The sequence below is a fragment of the Pseudorca crassidens genome, chromosome 3 (genome assembly GCF_039906515.1).
Source record: "Pseudorca crassidens isolate mPseCra1 chromosome 3, mPseCra1.hap1, whole genome shotgun sequence".
In the NCBI taxonomy this organism is placed as follows: Eukaryota; Metazoa; Chordata; class Mammalia; order Artiodactyla; family Delphinidae; genus Pseudorca; species Pseudorca crassidens.
The window spans coordinates 152,592,017-152,608,884 of record NC_090298.1 but is presented as its reverse complement, the minus strand read 5'-3'; positions in this window follow the sequence as shown (position 1 = coordinate 152,608,884).

The following is a 16,868-nucleotide window of genomic DNA, read 5'->3' as shown; positions in this document are numbered from 1 at the left end:
TAATAAAGATTAATGCAGAGCAATATAAGGGACTACCAACTGGGGAGTGCAGGCTAAGGAGTTAGACTTGTATTTAAAATGCAGCTGCATGACTTATTTTATCTGAGTGAGCCTCATCTGCAAATGGATATTAAGCAGAATATTCACCACAATAGTCTTCTGTGAAGCGTCAGTAAGAAGAGCTTACACGTGTCTCAGAGTGAAAGTTCAATAAGTGTTAGCCATCACTATTAAGGTGGCTTAGAGAAGTTTAAAAAAATGGGGGTGATGGTGGGGGAGAGGGAGGACCTGAGAAAAATTGTTGGATTCAATCATTAGCAAGTGACTTTCCAAGGGCAGCTTCCGCCAACTGAAAAGGGAAGGCAGGAAGGCAAAGTGCAGCAGGTTAAGGGGTAAATAGGCAATAAATTCTTGCCATGAAGAAATCAATAGAAGCAGAAATCAATACAGCCAAGGAAGTTCATCCATTTCAGAGTTGGAGAGCGAAAATGAAATAATAATATAAAGTAAAATGGTAATGTAATAAAAACAGGTTTTCTCTCTTTTAAGGAGAGGGTAATTCTTGAGAGCAGAAGGCATTTAACTGGCAGGAGTGAGAGAGCACATTTTGGCGAGACTGAGGGTGCTTTAGGTTAACGCCGTTAAGAGTCTTGAGTGAGCCTAGAAGGAGGCTCAGTCTTAAGAGCAGCGTGCCATCAGATTTATATCCTGTAGGATCAAGGGCATTTCCTTGCTAGACAGAGTAGCTTTCCACTATATCTAAAGCTAAAGGACCGTAAAGCGTTACATGACCCCAACTAAAGGTTGCACAGAGCTATGGCATTAATGAATTAAGTTGCAGGACCTTAAAATGTGTTTAGCTGTCATTTGAGCAAACAGTCTTAAGTAAAGATTAGGCCCCTTATGGCCTGCTGCTGGAAATGTAACTGACATCACTGTATTCATTGAGTATTTCAGTAAGGAAAAACTAAGTATGGCAAGTATCAAATATGACTATTTATACTAAACAGACATATTTAAGCAGTATAAAAATAATCTGTTTTATTTCTGGCTTTCATACAAAAAGTGGCCTACAACATAAAATCTCATGTTTACTCTTCAGAAACATTTTTCTGTCTCTACAAAGAGTTTGAGAGGCTTGGATTATCATTTTCTTTCATGTGAAAGTCCTATTTTAAAGGCAATAATAAAATATAGTAACAAACAGATGTCCACTCTTCCAGCCTGTTGTGATGAGTCAAAACAGATCTATCATAACAATTGTATTAAACTGTGTAATCTGCTCAGTGAAGCAAGTAAAATATGCAGATCATAGACAATATCCAGGGGGTCATGATTACAGTAGTTATGAAGAGAGAGTTATAATAGCATTGCATGACTAAAAACATGAGGTCCTTGGAACCATATCATAGATACAATTCTGGGTTACCACTGGGTAATTTTCTTAACTTCTCAGATCCTCTGTTTACTTATCTCTGAAATGGAAATAATAATCTATAACCTTCAGGATTGGTGAGATAATTAAAGAACATGAATGCAAAGTGTCTAACATATTATGTAGCACAGTACTTCTTAAGAACTGCTACGGATCCCTATCAGTACTCCTACTACTTAGTTTATTTGCTCTGCAAATTTTAATCTCAACTCAATCTAAGGGTGCAAATTCCATGGGGTGCCATCCAAACTACTTTTGGAAAATGCTTTGGGATGGTATATCATTGAGGACAGACACAATGCCTCCCAGCAGGTTTAAACCCAGTTCTCTCTCCAGCTCTGGGATAGGTGACTAGGTGTCCAGTCAAGTATGGACATCCTGGCTGGAGTAATTGGCTCACATATAGTGTAAAAACATACCAGGTTTTAAAGAAGCATCATACTAAGGAGCTGCACTTAGGAACTGAGACTGACTGAGGGAGGGGAGATTTATTTCTCCAGTTTATTCATACACTGGAGTTAGGCCTTTAGCAAACTGGACTCTATTCATGTTCATGACAAAATGTTACTCCCCTTTTTCTTGTTTGAGCATTTGTGTTTAAATTGGCATGTAATTATGAGAAAATACTCTTTTTCAGTGCTTTGGCTGATTGAAACAAACAGGATTGGCAACACCTGGCAACTGGACGCATAAGTTCAGAAGGGTTGTTTTGTGTATGTCCCTGCTTTAAATCATGTTTCAGTTATTATAGACAGGTATATCTACTGAAAATTAAGCATGTGCACACACGCACACACACACGATTTAAAATTTCTTGTAGGCCTCTTTTCAAGCATGCCTGAATATCTAATCTATGTCCCTTATGTTATAATTGAAACCTCAGCCTCGAATGTTTTCTCTGATTTCCTAAAATTGTTTTGCTGAATTTCTCTGCCTCCTGAGTATATCCTTGTCTTAGAAAACTCATCTGCCGAAAGACATTCCTGTGGAGATATACTGCCAAGCCTGAAATAAAAAAATAGTAAACATTGGAGGCTTTTTTTTTTACTGCCAAAGCCCCAGAGGCAACAATCTTATCTCTAAGTCTATGATGCAAGCAAACTAATCTGATTTGCAAGTCAACTGAATAGAGAATGGATTTGGATAGCTCTGAACCATCTCAAGTGAAAATTAGATTAACAGTGTGGCTAATGTTGGCCAATAAAAGAGAAAAGAAAGTATATGTTTAAATAATTTTAAATGTTAAAGAGTAAAAGTAATGGAAAATGTACAGAACCGTCTTTAAATAAAAAGTAGCTACTGTTCTATCACAATGCTATAATACATTATAAAAGTGTACAACCTAACTTGGTAAAGTAACAGGGTTAAAAGTCTATTTTTCTGGAACAGAATATAACTTTGGATCTTAAGCACTCTCATGGATCTATAACAGCCGTGAAAATATTCATTGGTCACTGTATCTAGAGCTTAAAATAAGTCACGGATGTGGATGACTGGTGAAATCCCTACACGTTTTGCCTTGTGCTATGTTTGCCTACATGTTTAATTTATGTAGAGCCCTTTGGGGAATATTACTGTATTTGCCAAAGACACGTTTTTGAGTTCATCATGTCTTTTATCAATGTTATCACTTAAGAAAGTGGTATGACTGTTGTATCAATATTTTATATAAACATAGGTCGTTTCTAGTGATAAAAAGAACTTTATTCCCTGAGTCTGAGCTTCATTTTGATTTATTTAGCTGAGGAATGCTTAGTATTCCACTGAGTTTCAAACTGATTTATTTTTTTTCACATATAAAGATCTCTCAAAAAGATCACTTTTTGCCATCTTCTAGATTGACTCCCACCATCAGCACCCCTCCCCCTCCCCCCCTAAAAATTAAAGGTGCCATATACCAAGTGAATTGCCATCTGCCTTGGTAAACAAAAGCAAATTTAATAATTTAAAAAAACACATTAACTCAGGCCTTCCAATGTGTTTGCTTCGAGAGAGAAAGCGCTAGGGTGAAGTCCTATTTCCTTTGATGACCTAACCTCAGAATTCACGCAGTATCACTTCTGCTTTATTTTATTGTTGAAGTCAGTTATAAAGTTTGGCCCAGATTGAAGGGGAGAGAAAATAGACTCCACCTTTCAATGGAGGAGAGTTGATGTTACGATTGTAAGGCATACATGTGGGATGGTTTATATATTGGTTCAGCCATTTTTGGCAAAATACTGTCTGCCACCTCAGGGTTTCCAGTTTGCTAAATTTGAGCCCTCACTTTGCTCCTTGGCCGTTACCCTCGTGCAGTGAATAACCTCCATCATCATATATGGTGACTTTGCTTAGGGGGTCAAAAAGGCTTTTGTTTAATAACAGTTTTTCCACTCTTTAGCCACAGGGTTTAGGAAAGTTACTGGAAATTTCCAAATCTAAATTTCCATACAGTATTGCAGTGAAGATTAAATGAAGGAATATATTTAATCTGAATAGCATAATGTTCAATATAGATTTCCTCTTACCCTTGTATGTACAAATCTATTACTTTGAACTATGTAAAATTGCCATCTTTGAAGTTAAAAATGGTCAAGTATTGGCCATTTTATATGGTTCAACCTAATACATTTTAAATGGATAAATAATTGGGAACATATTTTATTCTATTAAATCATAAAATATCTTCAAATTGTATAGAAAATGTGTCTTAAGCTACTTCTAATTTTAAATAGAGGCTACTTATGGACTGAAGTAATACTAAAAAATAAAATAAAATAAAAACTATGTTTGTAGGAATTGTGCATTTGTCCTTTATTTCCCCAAATCCATTCCTAGTATAGGATGATCTGTAATTCAGAAGCATATAGGAGCCTCCTCTATTTTTATTATCACATTTTTAATTGAGCTAAGATTGATAGTTTATATCTTGTCTAGATAAAGGGAATTCATAAGTTAGCTACTTTTTTTCTTGTTCCTTTTTTTCCCCTCCAAATTAAGAAGTTTCCAAACAATTTACTCTTTTCTCTATTAAAGCTTATGCTTTCTCTACATTTTTTGGAGATCTGCCCCTCAAGGCCTAAAAAGGCCAATCATTAGCTCAGTTTTCCCTGATCTTGGCATCAGGATTTAAACTGGTATCTTCAGAAGTGAAAGACCAGCCCATTAATTTGTTGTACCTCTCTGGCTGTCTGCCCAGTTTTACACATTTAGGATGATTCATGGAACTGAAAAATTCCACCTTATTCAGCATTGGCAATCCGTTCTCTCAGCAAATTATACATGTAGCCTCCTATCAGTCCAAATGTGTTTGCATAATGAAGCTTCTCCAAAGCTTCAGTCTTTAACCATTTAAAGAAAGGTGCAGAATTTGCAAAGGTATATTGGAAACATACTATAAAGACAGGAAGTTTCTCCCTCTCTCCCCTTCCTCCAAGAAGAAGAAATAAAATGTTAAATCAGTTAAGTAATTTCTTTAAAAAAGGGGTAAGAAAAAAATGGAAATATGGAAAAAATGAAAGATAATTTTATATTTTATTCTTTCTTGATACTTTGGTGTGTTTCTATTTACATTGAGACATTATTAGTTACTTAGGGTCACATTTTTGTTGCATTGATATGGTGACCCATCATCAGTGAAGAAAAGAGAAATACATAAGATACAAGGATGTAATGTATAATACAGGGAATATTGCCAATATTTTATAGTAATTTTATATGGACTATAATCTATAAAAATTATTATGTTGTACACTTGAAATTAATGTAGTATTGTTAGTCAACTGTACTTTAGTTTAAAAAAAAGAAACACATTGGTACATTTAGAAATGAATAACCCCCCTTGAAAGATCAGAGTCCATTATGGTCATTTCTTGGGGAGGTTTGTTGTGTCTGTAGTTTTCTAACTCATCACTCTTTGCCCGCAAATCTTTCTCAATAATTAGCGAAACAAACTGAATGGTAATAATTTTAGTTAATTACATTTAGGATTATCATCTCAACTTGCCCAGAATGTTCTGGTTTACTCCTATTGTCCCAGCAGCCTATCAGTTTATTGCCCCCTTTCACTCCTAAAAGAATCCTGGTATGAGTGATAATGTATGAAATCCTCCTGTCCTTGAAAATTATATTTTCACCTACCTGCTTTGGAGCAGAGAAAGAGAGAGAGAGGGATTCATTCATAACCAAAGTAGATTAGATGCCTGCAATTAAATGAATCTCCGTATTGCTAATGGAGAATCATAAAAATAAGTTTACCATATGAAGAGTGGATTTGTATTTTAGCAATCCACTCAAAAATTAGTAATGAAGGGACAAGAGGTAATGTTTTCATTTCTTTTACACTACTAAGATACAAATGATAATGCAAATCACAGTCACTAAAGTCAAACCCTTCCATTAAAACTTTTTCTCTTCTAACTACTGATTTGATGTTTCTATCCTCTTTCAACCCCAGCATGTGACCTCAGACACCTGTATCTGAATATTACCAGTCATATGAAAAGTATACACTTCTGGAATTCTCCTGGACAGTTTTGTTAATTGTTGAGTGGAAACCTATCTCCCCATAATGTTTATTTTTTACTTCAAGTTCTATTTCTATATTCGAGTCTCTTTCCTAGAAAGCAGTCTTTAGAAGTTCGAAGTATTCAGTCATATCCTTTCAGGAGTTACTCTTCCTGGTTAAATCTCCTTATGACTTTTTTCTTTTTTTTTTTTTTTAGTTTTCTATCATTCTGCCATGTTTTTTAGTGCTTCTGGATGAGGTTCAATTTCTTAATGTTTCTCCTATAATGTGATACTCAGATCTATAGATGGTTTGAAGATACTTAGGTGGTATGTTCCCTCCAGGTAGCAAAATCTGTGTGGTATATAAAAGGAGTTACTAGATAACACTGATTTCATACTTACTATATTTCAGCTTCTATGCTGAGAATTTCATATTAATTCTTAGTTAACACTAATTCTAAGAGGTAGTTACAGCAATTTCCCTATTATACAAAAGAGAAAATTGAGCTCAGGGAAATTAGATAAAATGCCAAAGATCACTCATTTAAGAAGTTGAATAGAATATAGGGCTCAAATCTAGAAAGCCTAGGCTCTTAACCATCCTAAAGTTATACACATGCTTTCCTCAGACTGAGTATATTGCCATTAATTCCTTATTATTAGAATCATTGAAGGTTCTTTTTTTTAATCTTGTTAGGTTTTTGGATTTAAATTCTCTCATTCTGCATATTGGATATCTCATGTAGCTTTTTATCACCTGTACATATATTTAGTTTACTGCCAATGTCCTTATCCAAACCCCATGAAAATATGCAGTAGCACAGGGCTGGAGAAAGGGGACAGGGTCTCTCCAGTGAGAGTTTCCTGCATATTGGTGTTAGTAAACACTTTTGTATATATACCAGCTTGTATTTAATCAAGTGGACTCATCTATTGAGATCTGACCTATGTTTTTTTCCTATTTATTTCAAAGATATTATTTTGAAAAATTTTAGTAGAGTACCTATTTATTATCTATACTGAATTTGGTGATTAGAACAGTAATTTTTTTTTATTGAACATTGCTTTACAGTGTTGTGTTAGTTTCTGGTGTACAGCAAAGTGATTCAGTGATTCAGAATCTGAATATATACATATGTATATATTTGGATTCTCTTCCATTATAGGTTATTACAAGATGTTGAGTATAGTTTCCTGTGCTATACAGTAGGAACTTGTTGTTTATCTATTTTATATATAGTAGTGTTTATCTGTTAAGCCCAGACTCCTGATTTATCCCTCCCCATCCCTTTCCCTTTTGGTGACAGTAAGTTTGTTCTCTATTAGACCAGTAATTCTTATGTTCGTATTTCCATTCATTGATCTACTCCCTTTATAAAACAAACAAGCAAATAAGCAAGCAAACCAACAAGCCAACCAACAAATAATTAATGTTGCTAAGTAATAAGAAAATTGGACAGTTCTGTCATGTGCTAATTGTTTATCCCTGGGCAAGTTACTTGTCTCCCTAAATCTCAGATTTCTTATAAAATGGAGATAAAGAAATGCGTGTAGCTAAAATGTGGTGGATGTAAGGGGAATAAAGGAAGAAGATGATGAAATGCCACTGTTTGATGTGATCAGAAGTCTGTGTATGTCATTGAATATTTTGACCAAACAATTTATAAGATATGGTCTATGTTTTTCAAAGTTAACTCTATACCAGTGGTTCTCAAACTTGAACATGTATCAGAAGCATTTGGTCACTTGTTAAAACATAGAGTTTTTGATTCAGCAGGTCTGGTATGGGACCCAAGAATTTGCATTTCTACCAAGTCTCCAGCTGTTTCTGATGCTGTGGATAGGGGTACCATACTTGGAAAACCACTGGGAAGATATGGAGAAAGTTAGAAGACCATGTAGAATAGTGAGAGGTGGTAAGTACCTGGACTAAGACAGTGACAGTGGGAATGAGTTCCAGATATCCACTGGATTTGTGACTGATAAAGTGTGGAAGATGAAAGAGGCAGAGTCAAAGCTATCTTCAAGGTTTATAAATGGGATGAAGAAATGCTGATGCCAGCAAGAAGAAATAGAGGAAGAACAGGTTTGTGATTCACCTTCACCTGAGTAAGATAAGCTGAGGTTTGAAAAAGCTGAGGTTCAGTGTATCCAGATTAACATCTACAGGATGGAGGTAACCATCTGGGATGATATTGATCTCATTTCTAGTTTTAGGGGTAGAACTGGAGTTAAGTTCATTTTTTTCCTCCAAATAAGTGAGGATTTACATGTGGAATGCAGATTCTATGGTTATGGCTTAAACACAAACAAGTTTTAATGCCCTTGCCTTTTCTTCATAGGGAATAGAGGGTTACAGTTACTCACCATGCCAAACAAAATGGCTCAAACCAATAGCAGAACAGAATATATTGGCACTGGAGGTAGAAGGGTGGCTGGATGCTGTTGAGTCCTTATTTTTTCTGGTTAGGAGATAAACAAACTTTCTCTCTATGGGTTGCGTCAAGCTCACCTGTAGCTATATGATGCGTGCATCTCCCTTTGTCGCCAGCTTCCCTGAATAGAGGACCATTGTGTCTCATCTTTTTTGAAGCCACTGAGTATAGTCCTATTATTTTACTGAGAATGGTCCGGCTTCCTGGACGCAAGTAGCGAACTCTTTATAATCTATATTTTAAAAGTCACATTCTCATATTTTAAATGTAGTGTTACCTGTACTATAAAAATGTTACATTAGCTGGACTTCGGTCACGTTGGGGTGCAGTATGTTGACCAAAGGGATTAAGCCTCATTCAAAGAGATACTTACTTGGAGGAGTAGTTGGGGGAGGAGAGGGGTGGGGTTTGATCCTTAGAGGTAATTGTTCTAGTGTTCTACCAAGATGGGGACTGTGGCTAAAAAGAAAAACAAAACAAAAAACAATCATGGCCAGAGATAAAGATGTGGAAATATTTAAGAATATTAAGATTAATTGGTGCTATGGGAAAGATGGAATCAAGTAGGGTTGGAAAAAAAGACAGCTCATAATATAATTCTGAGGGAGAAAAAATATTAGGAACAGACAGAATAATGGGAATCATAAAAAAAAAAAAAGGAGAAAGAGAGAAGTTGTCAGAGAAGTTGAACATCCAAAAAGGAAAACTTATTGCTCAGTTTTGACAGGCCCTTTTGATCATTGCTTCCTAAATAATTCCACGGTTTCTCTCTTCCATTATTTTTTAACTAATGAAAAATTTCAAACCTTACACTCCAATTCTTTTTCTTCTGTAATATTTTTACTGGCAAAAAGTGAATTAAAATTTGAACTCATTTGAACTCATAAGTTGATACATTCTTGCGTTTTCAGTACTAGCTAGTGGCATTTTTTAGTGTATCTAACATTTCTCATTTTAAATATTCAGTGTTTGAAAACAAGACTTTGTAATTATGGAAAAGTTCTTGTTAAAATATACCCCCCAAGGGAAAAAAATAAATGCAAACACAATAAAGACATGTAATTTATTTTGATAAACCCCTATTCCTTTCCACTAAATTTCCCCTAAAATTTCCAGAAAATCCAGCAAGGGATCTGATGGAGATCTCAGTGCTATTAGATTAGGGATAGGTCTGAAATTTCAGCTTCTGAAGTCACAGCTGATTTTATTGTGAGAAACTTTAGAGACTTATCTAGTTATAAGAGTTCCATTTTTCATCAAAGTTGGAGGATATTTTGATATGATAAATATTATGTAGAAGTTCAAAGTGATAGTTACATAAAGTTAGCTTTTGCTAATGTCCCAAACAGAGTGAACAATGAGCCCTGCAGTTAAATGGTGACATTTGAATATGCCACAGCTGCAAGTGCTACTTGGCAAAGCAACATGCTTTGTATGTAGTCACATCTACTGGCAATTCTTGAATTGTCAGAAACCAGGCAATAACAACTGAATAGAGGGCAATGCTTCAGCATGGTGGGGGTGATTATGGAAATGGTACCACTGATTAAAATATGGCAGCTCACAGTGTTATATCCTCTGTGGAAGGAGGCCTGTGGGGAAGGATATGGTGATTGAGAAATGGAGGGGGAAGAAATGGAGGGGCCTTTCTTAAGGCCTTAAGTTTTGGTTTTGTTCTATCCCTTTATGATGTTCACTTCTTTCCCTTTTTTCGCCTGGCATCCCCAGCTGGTGAGGGATTGGGGAACATTAATCTCTAAAATGAGTGGTCATTCAGTAGCAGTGGGCTATTCATAAATCACCTAGTTGACTCTTAGGAGACATAAAGCTGTTTTCAGAAAGGTCACATTAAATTTTAGTTACCATAATATGAAGAAAGCAATCACATACAGTATTCTAAGCAAACTAAGGGAATTTATTTGCTTGTAATAATAACTACCTCTTTGAGTTGTCACTTGGAGACAAAATTATGCAACATGGGCAAAACAGTTTATTTAATGAAACATATTAAAACAATTGCTCTTTAGTGAAACAAACTAAAACATAGTAGATATACCATAAAGGGTAGTTAACATCATTGTTGTAAAATCACTTTGATTTGATTCTCATCACTGTCACTTACTTTGAGCCTTAGTTTATATGTTTGCCTAATGGCACTAATGATATCGCACAATATTGTTGAGTGCATTACAATAAATGTGTATGAAATGGCTAGTACATTTTATGGCAGGTAGTAGGGTTCCAAGAAATGAGAGAAAGAATGATGAGTGGAGGAAGAAACAAGAACTAGGGGGAGAAGTAAAATCTATATGTCTAAGTAATTGTGTGTAATGGCGTGCCTAAGCAAAATTAGATAGTTTTTCTTTTTTTTCCTTTTGTGTGTGTGTGTGCCTGTGTGTGTACCATAAAACAACCTAAAGATACAGACTGCTTTTGAGTAAATTGTCATGAGGAAGGTACTTTAGCTGAAATTTTAAAGATTATAACAAGCAGAGATTTAGAAAAAAATATCGCGTATAAGGAAAAGGACAAAACCCATGCAACTGAATGAGAAAATTCAAGGCATAGAAGGAGAATGGCTGGTAACCCTGGAGGGCATGAATAGATAATTAGCATGGGAGGTGAAAGATTGAAAACTGCAGAGAGGTCAAAAGATGAAGAAAAGAGTTTGGATGTAATTTGGTTAGAAAAAATAGAAGGAGGCAGAAAAGGTTTGGGGATAGGAAAGATGAAAATAACACCAAAGGAAAGATTTTGTTTGGCCAGAATGTAAAGAATGAATTGCAGCAGAACCTGAAAGCAGGCAAGGCCATTTATCATTTCAAGGGCAAAGCGCACAATTGTGATGCCTTTGTCAAACCATGAAATGCCACCACTCATAAAAGTAAATACAAATATGGATGCTCATACCTGAAAGTTAACAGTCTGGGGTTATAAAAAAGCAATTAGAAGAGATATGGGGATATATGTATATGTATAGCTGATTCACTTTGTTATAAAGCAGAAACTAACACACCATTGTAAAGCAATTATACTCCAATAAAGATGTTTTTAAAAAAAGCAATTAGAAATCAAATGCATTGAGATATTTTAAATATGAGCAATAAGGTTTTTTTTTTTCATTTCCCTTTCAGTTAAAACTTTCAGGTGGCACTATCTTATCCATTTGCACTAAATATGTAGTAACAATTTAAGAGAAGATACTGAAAAGTCATACCTTGAAATGTGTTTACTAGTAAACACAATTATTAACAGATATCAAGGTTATATTAGAATAGAATTCTACAAGCATCCTCATTTACCTCTAGGGTAAATGACTTGAAAACTGTTGTGTTGGCTTGGGTTTCCTTTTTCTTTACTTTTAAAGGTACATAGAAATAAATGCTGACGTCTTCACATAAGCAATCCTTTGTTTTTGTTTTAGTTTTTTAGCTTATTTCGGTGGTTCTCAAATATTAGGGTGCTTAAAATTACTGTAGAGGATTGTATACATAAAATTATATATACATGTAAATTTTATAGGGATTTAGGGAATTTGCAAGGATGATTTTGACCATAATGGTTTTCGATACTCTAACTTGATACCATAACCAGGAGTAAGCTTCCACTCTCATATGATTTGAAAAGAGTTCAGAAAATAATATTTCAAAATTCCGTGCTTACTTTGTAGGGTAATTTGCAGGGAAGAGGCCATTTTATATTTGAGATTCTAAGTGAGTAATCCCACTACTCTATAAATGTCAACTAATTTATTTAAAAAATAAGTCAAATTTCCTTATGTGAATTCTGTGATATAAATGCAAAGCAGAGCTATCAGGTTAGAGAAGCAACATTGTAGAATGGCTTAATGTTGCTGAAGATGCAAGAATTTAAATTAATGAATGGACTCTTCTCTAGAAAGGAAAAAAAAAGAAAGACAACCTACACTATAATCTTACTACGTGTTTTTGATCACACAAACGTTAGATTTCCTCCTTGATCTTGAAATTTCCCATTTGACACAAATGTATGTCAAAGCACATTAGTGTAGATGGACATCATATTTCTTTAAAGGAGATTGGGAAAGAACTCAAACCTAAAAGAGTGAGTTTGAAAACATTAGCTATTTTGTTGTAGCCTGTTGTTTTTGTGCAATTCAGTGACAGTTTAGCATTGATACCCACTGCTGGCCTTATGTTCCCTCATCTGCCGTGTGAAGAAAACATTTTTTCCTTAAAGTAGCATCCAGCATACTAACTGTTTTCATTTTCAGTTCATGTTAAGTGTTAGATGAGCAATTTGTCTTTCAAGGCATGCACATGACATCATTTGACTAAAAGCAAGGCCTTTCTTTTCAATAGGATTGAAAGAGTTTGTAGCTCTAGGACACTGTGACCACCTTCTATTTGTAGTACTTGCCTCTATTAAATCTGACCCAAACTGAATTTATACAATGCAAAATGAAGCACTTGTAATGTGAAATACTCCATCAATTGACTCTTCTGTCTACATGACAGCAACATGACTGGCTAGCATGAAAATTATTTGCTTGTTTGTGTGTCATATAGACGCCATTGTTAAGATACATCTATGATTTTTTTTTTTTTTTTTTGCGGTACGCGGGCCTCTCACTGTTGTGGCCTCTCCCGTTGCGGAGCACAGGCTCCGGATGCGCAGGCTCAGTGGCCATGGCTCACGGGCCCAGCCGCTCCGCGGCATGTGGGATCTTCCCGGACCGGGGCACGAACCCGTGTCCCCTGCATCGGCAGGCGGACTCTCAACCACTGCACCACCAGGGAAGCCCCATCTATGACATTTTTTAAGCACTTTGATATTTTGATCTCCTGAGAACCATATTTTAGAATATTTCTGAACTATTTCCATTGTCATTTCTCATTTAACTCATGTTGTTTTAAGTGTCTTCCTTCATGTACAAACATTTGAGACTGTTCTCATTGTCGTCTTATTGATTTCTAGCTTAATTTTGCTATGTTCAGATACTATCAATATATCAAATGACTTCAGTCCTGTGAAATTTGTTGAGACCTTCTTTATGACGCATAATATGGTCACTTTTGTAAATGTTCTACATACTCTTGAAAAAAAATGCATTGTGCAATTCTTGACTGCGGTGTTCTATCTTTGTCAACCAGGTCCTTTTGTAAATTGTACTGTTCAAATTTTCTATATGTCTATTGCCTTTTGTTGCTGTTGTTTTTAGTTCGTTCTCTTAGAACAGATGTGTTCTAAATGGGATAATATGCCTAACTGTTTATTACCTCTTCCCTACCCTCACCTTTTTGGCTGTTTTTAATTCTTCATGTATTTTAATTCTTCATGTATTTTAAAGGTGAGACAGTGTTATTATTGTTTTATGCAGTCAGTATTCATTTAGATTTATGTACACATTCACTGTATTCTGTTATTATTAAATTTCTTTTAGCATTTTCCTCCTTACCTCTGGGGTCATTTTCTTTCTGTCTAAAGGACTCTTTAGCTTTTTCTTTAATGTAGCTTTGTGATCGGCAATTTCTCTCAATTTTTCATTTCTAAGAACATCTTAATTTTACCTTAATTATTTTACCTTAATTATTTTACCTTATTATTTGAAAATCTTAAGTTTCCCTTAATAGTTTCACGTGATGGCAGTTATTTTCTTTCAGCACTTTAAATATGTCACTCATTTGTCTTCTGGTATATATTCAATTTCTGCTGAAAAGGCAGCTGTCTCATTGTTTGCATTTTAAAAGATAATGTGTGACTTTTCCTTTGGTTGCTTTTGAGTTTTTAAAATATTCTTCGGCTTTCAGAAATTGTGTTATGATGTGGTTAGATATGGACTTTTTGGCATTTTCTCAGCCTTAGTTTATAGAGCTTTGGCATCTTCAGGATCTTTCTTCAGTTTGGGAGATTCTTGGCTAATATTTCTGTAAATATTGCTTTGGTCCTATTCTTTTTGTGAGACTCTAATTATACTGCCTTAGAGTTTCACTGTTCTTAAATGTCTCATATTCGTTTCTGAATGTTTCAAATTACAGTTTCTGTTTTTCAATCTAGACATCTATTGATCTGCATTCCAGTTCATTAACATCTCTTGCTTTTTATAATTTTGCTGTTAAACCTATTTATCAAATTCACGATTTCAGTTATTCTACTTCTTTGCCTAGAATTTTGATTTGATTCATTTTTATACATACCAGTTTGTTGGTAAAATTCTTTATCTTGTTATTTATTTTCCTAGTAAGCACTATTATTTTAAAATCTGTGCTTGATATGCTAATGTCTGAATCATCTACCAGTCTGATTTTTTTCTCTTGGTTTTTAGTCAGTTGTTTCTGTCTATTGGGCATTTTTCATTGGATGTATGAAAAATTACAGAAGTTCTAGATTTTAACTTTCTAGAGATGATCTGCTTTCCTTCTGGCAGGTTGTTAAAACAGAGTCAGGTTGCCTTGATCCATTGGAGATCGAGATTGTTCAAGGTTGAGTTTCATTCTGTGTGAGGTCTAGTTTATTTCTGTTTTGACTTTCCTACAGAGTAAAACCCATCAAGGATATTAACTAAATGTCAGTGTTGTTTCCCATAGCTGGCCTCCTCTTCGATGATCTTTGAGTCTCAATTTTATCTTTGTTTCTGCTTGGTAGTTTCTAGCTACTTAGGAACCATTTCTTTTTGTTTAGCTTGTTACTTCTTGTCCTATAAATCTTAAGAATCAACAAATTACTTGAGGTAAAATCAATAAAGAATACTACTGTTTTGGGTCCTCTAGTCCTGTGAAATGATGAAGTACACCAAGCCACCATTTTCTGCTTGGTTTCTAGGCCCCTTAGCACCACTAGTCCTTGCCTCCACCAACCCACAAAAATACAGAAGAGAAAGCCAGGCTCACTGTAGTTCAATTCCCTTCTTTCTAAGATCTTGACACATCAAGACTGGCTGCCTTGGCTTCTCTCTGATGCCCTCAAACAATTTTTTTTTTAAATCTGGATTTCATATTTATTCTTAGTAGATGGATACTGGCCTGTATCAAGTTATTCCATAGTAACCAGGAATGGAAATCTCCCAAATTCCTGAACAGAATATAGGCTCAGAAAAATCATTTTTAAGCCACAGCATAGAAGGAGGTTAAAGAAGCAACAACAACAACAAGTAGAAAAGAGGAAATAAAATAGAAAAAATAGGTCTCAAATATATTTGTGATAGAAAAACTTAATCCATGTTAACTTTTGGCAGTCCTTTTATGATTATTATGTATCACTTTTTTTTTGCTTGTATATGCTATTATGTACATCTTTATTATGTAAAAAATATGTCTAGTTATGGTTTCAAAGTACTATATAAAAGAGATGGAAAGGGAGACTATTTCAAATCAGGAAAAGCATGTATAGCCTAATTCCCAAAGTTTAGAAAAATAAATCCTACATATATATGAAATTATTAGAGTCAATTCCTAGGCCTGCTAAGCCATTTTGAATGAAATTGCTCCTACATTTTGAAGCTATAAAAAAAAAAAAAGAAAAAACAATTGTTAATTTTAGTTTGATGTAATTTTGAGTACGAAAAAAGTTATTGCTTTTGTTCTTTATAAATAAATTTATATTGCATAAGAAATAATGTGAACATTAACTCATTTAACAAAAGAAGAATTAGTTAAATGCTACTGCAAATTCAAAAAAGGTGGCAAAATTTGAATCATCTGAAACTATATTTATTTGAATAAGGCTGGGGAAAACATTTATTCTTTCTCCTCTAGTGTGCTTTAAAAGCGGTAATCAGACTGGAATGTAAATGTCATTCTCTTCTAAAAGGAATTAGGGCTCCTTTGAGAAATGGCTAATTCAAGTGTAGGACAGAAAACATCAAGATGAGTCTTGAACTTATTGCGATATCAGAAAGCCAGGAACCTTTGATTTACTATTAAGAGCTTTTCAAAACGGCTTGAGTAGTCTATCTGAATAGGTTCCACTAGTTAAATCTGAACATCTGTAAAAATAACAACTAGAATGTGTTTACATCCATTAGTTCATAATGGTATGAATTACAAAAACAAACAGAAAACCCAAAAACTATCATTCCTTTTGCAAGATGCTAGATCACAAACTTATTATTTTGAAAACTGGCAAATAAAAGGAAACTGTCAAGTGTTTCTGCTGCATATAGTATGTAAACCGTGCTTCAGGGTAAACAAATAGTTGATAAGGGAAAAAATTTCTCTTTGCTGAAATATTTCAGCTAATAAATAAGTTTAAAATGGTAGGATTAAAATATCACTATTTGCAAGCTAAAATATAATCATTAATCTAGGCAATGATAATCAGTGATGGCTAACATTTCAAAATGACACATTATATACACATATACTTTCTGATGGAAAAAACACATAGGTAACCTTTCGTGGAAGAAAACATGACTACCTGTGTTGTAGTCTTGCCCCCCACCTCACCACGCATACACACCAAAAGCAAACCTGAATCTCATCCATCCTCTAGATGTAACTTAATTATCAACTTAGAGAAAATACATGGGACAG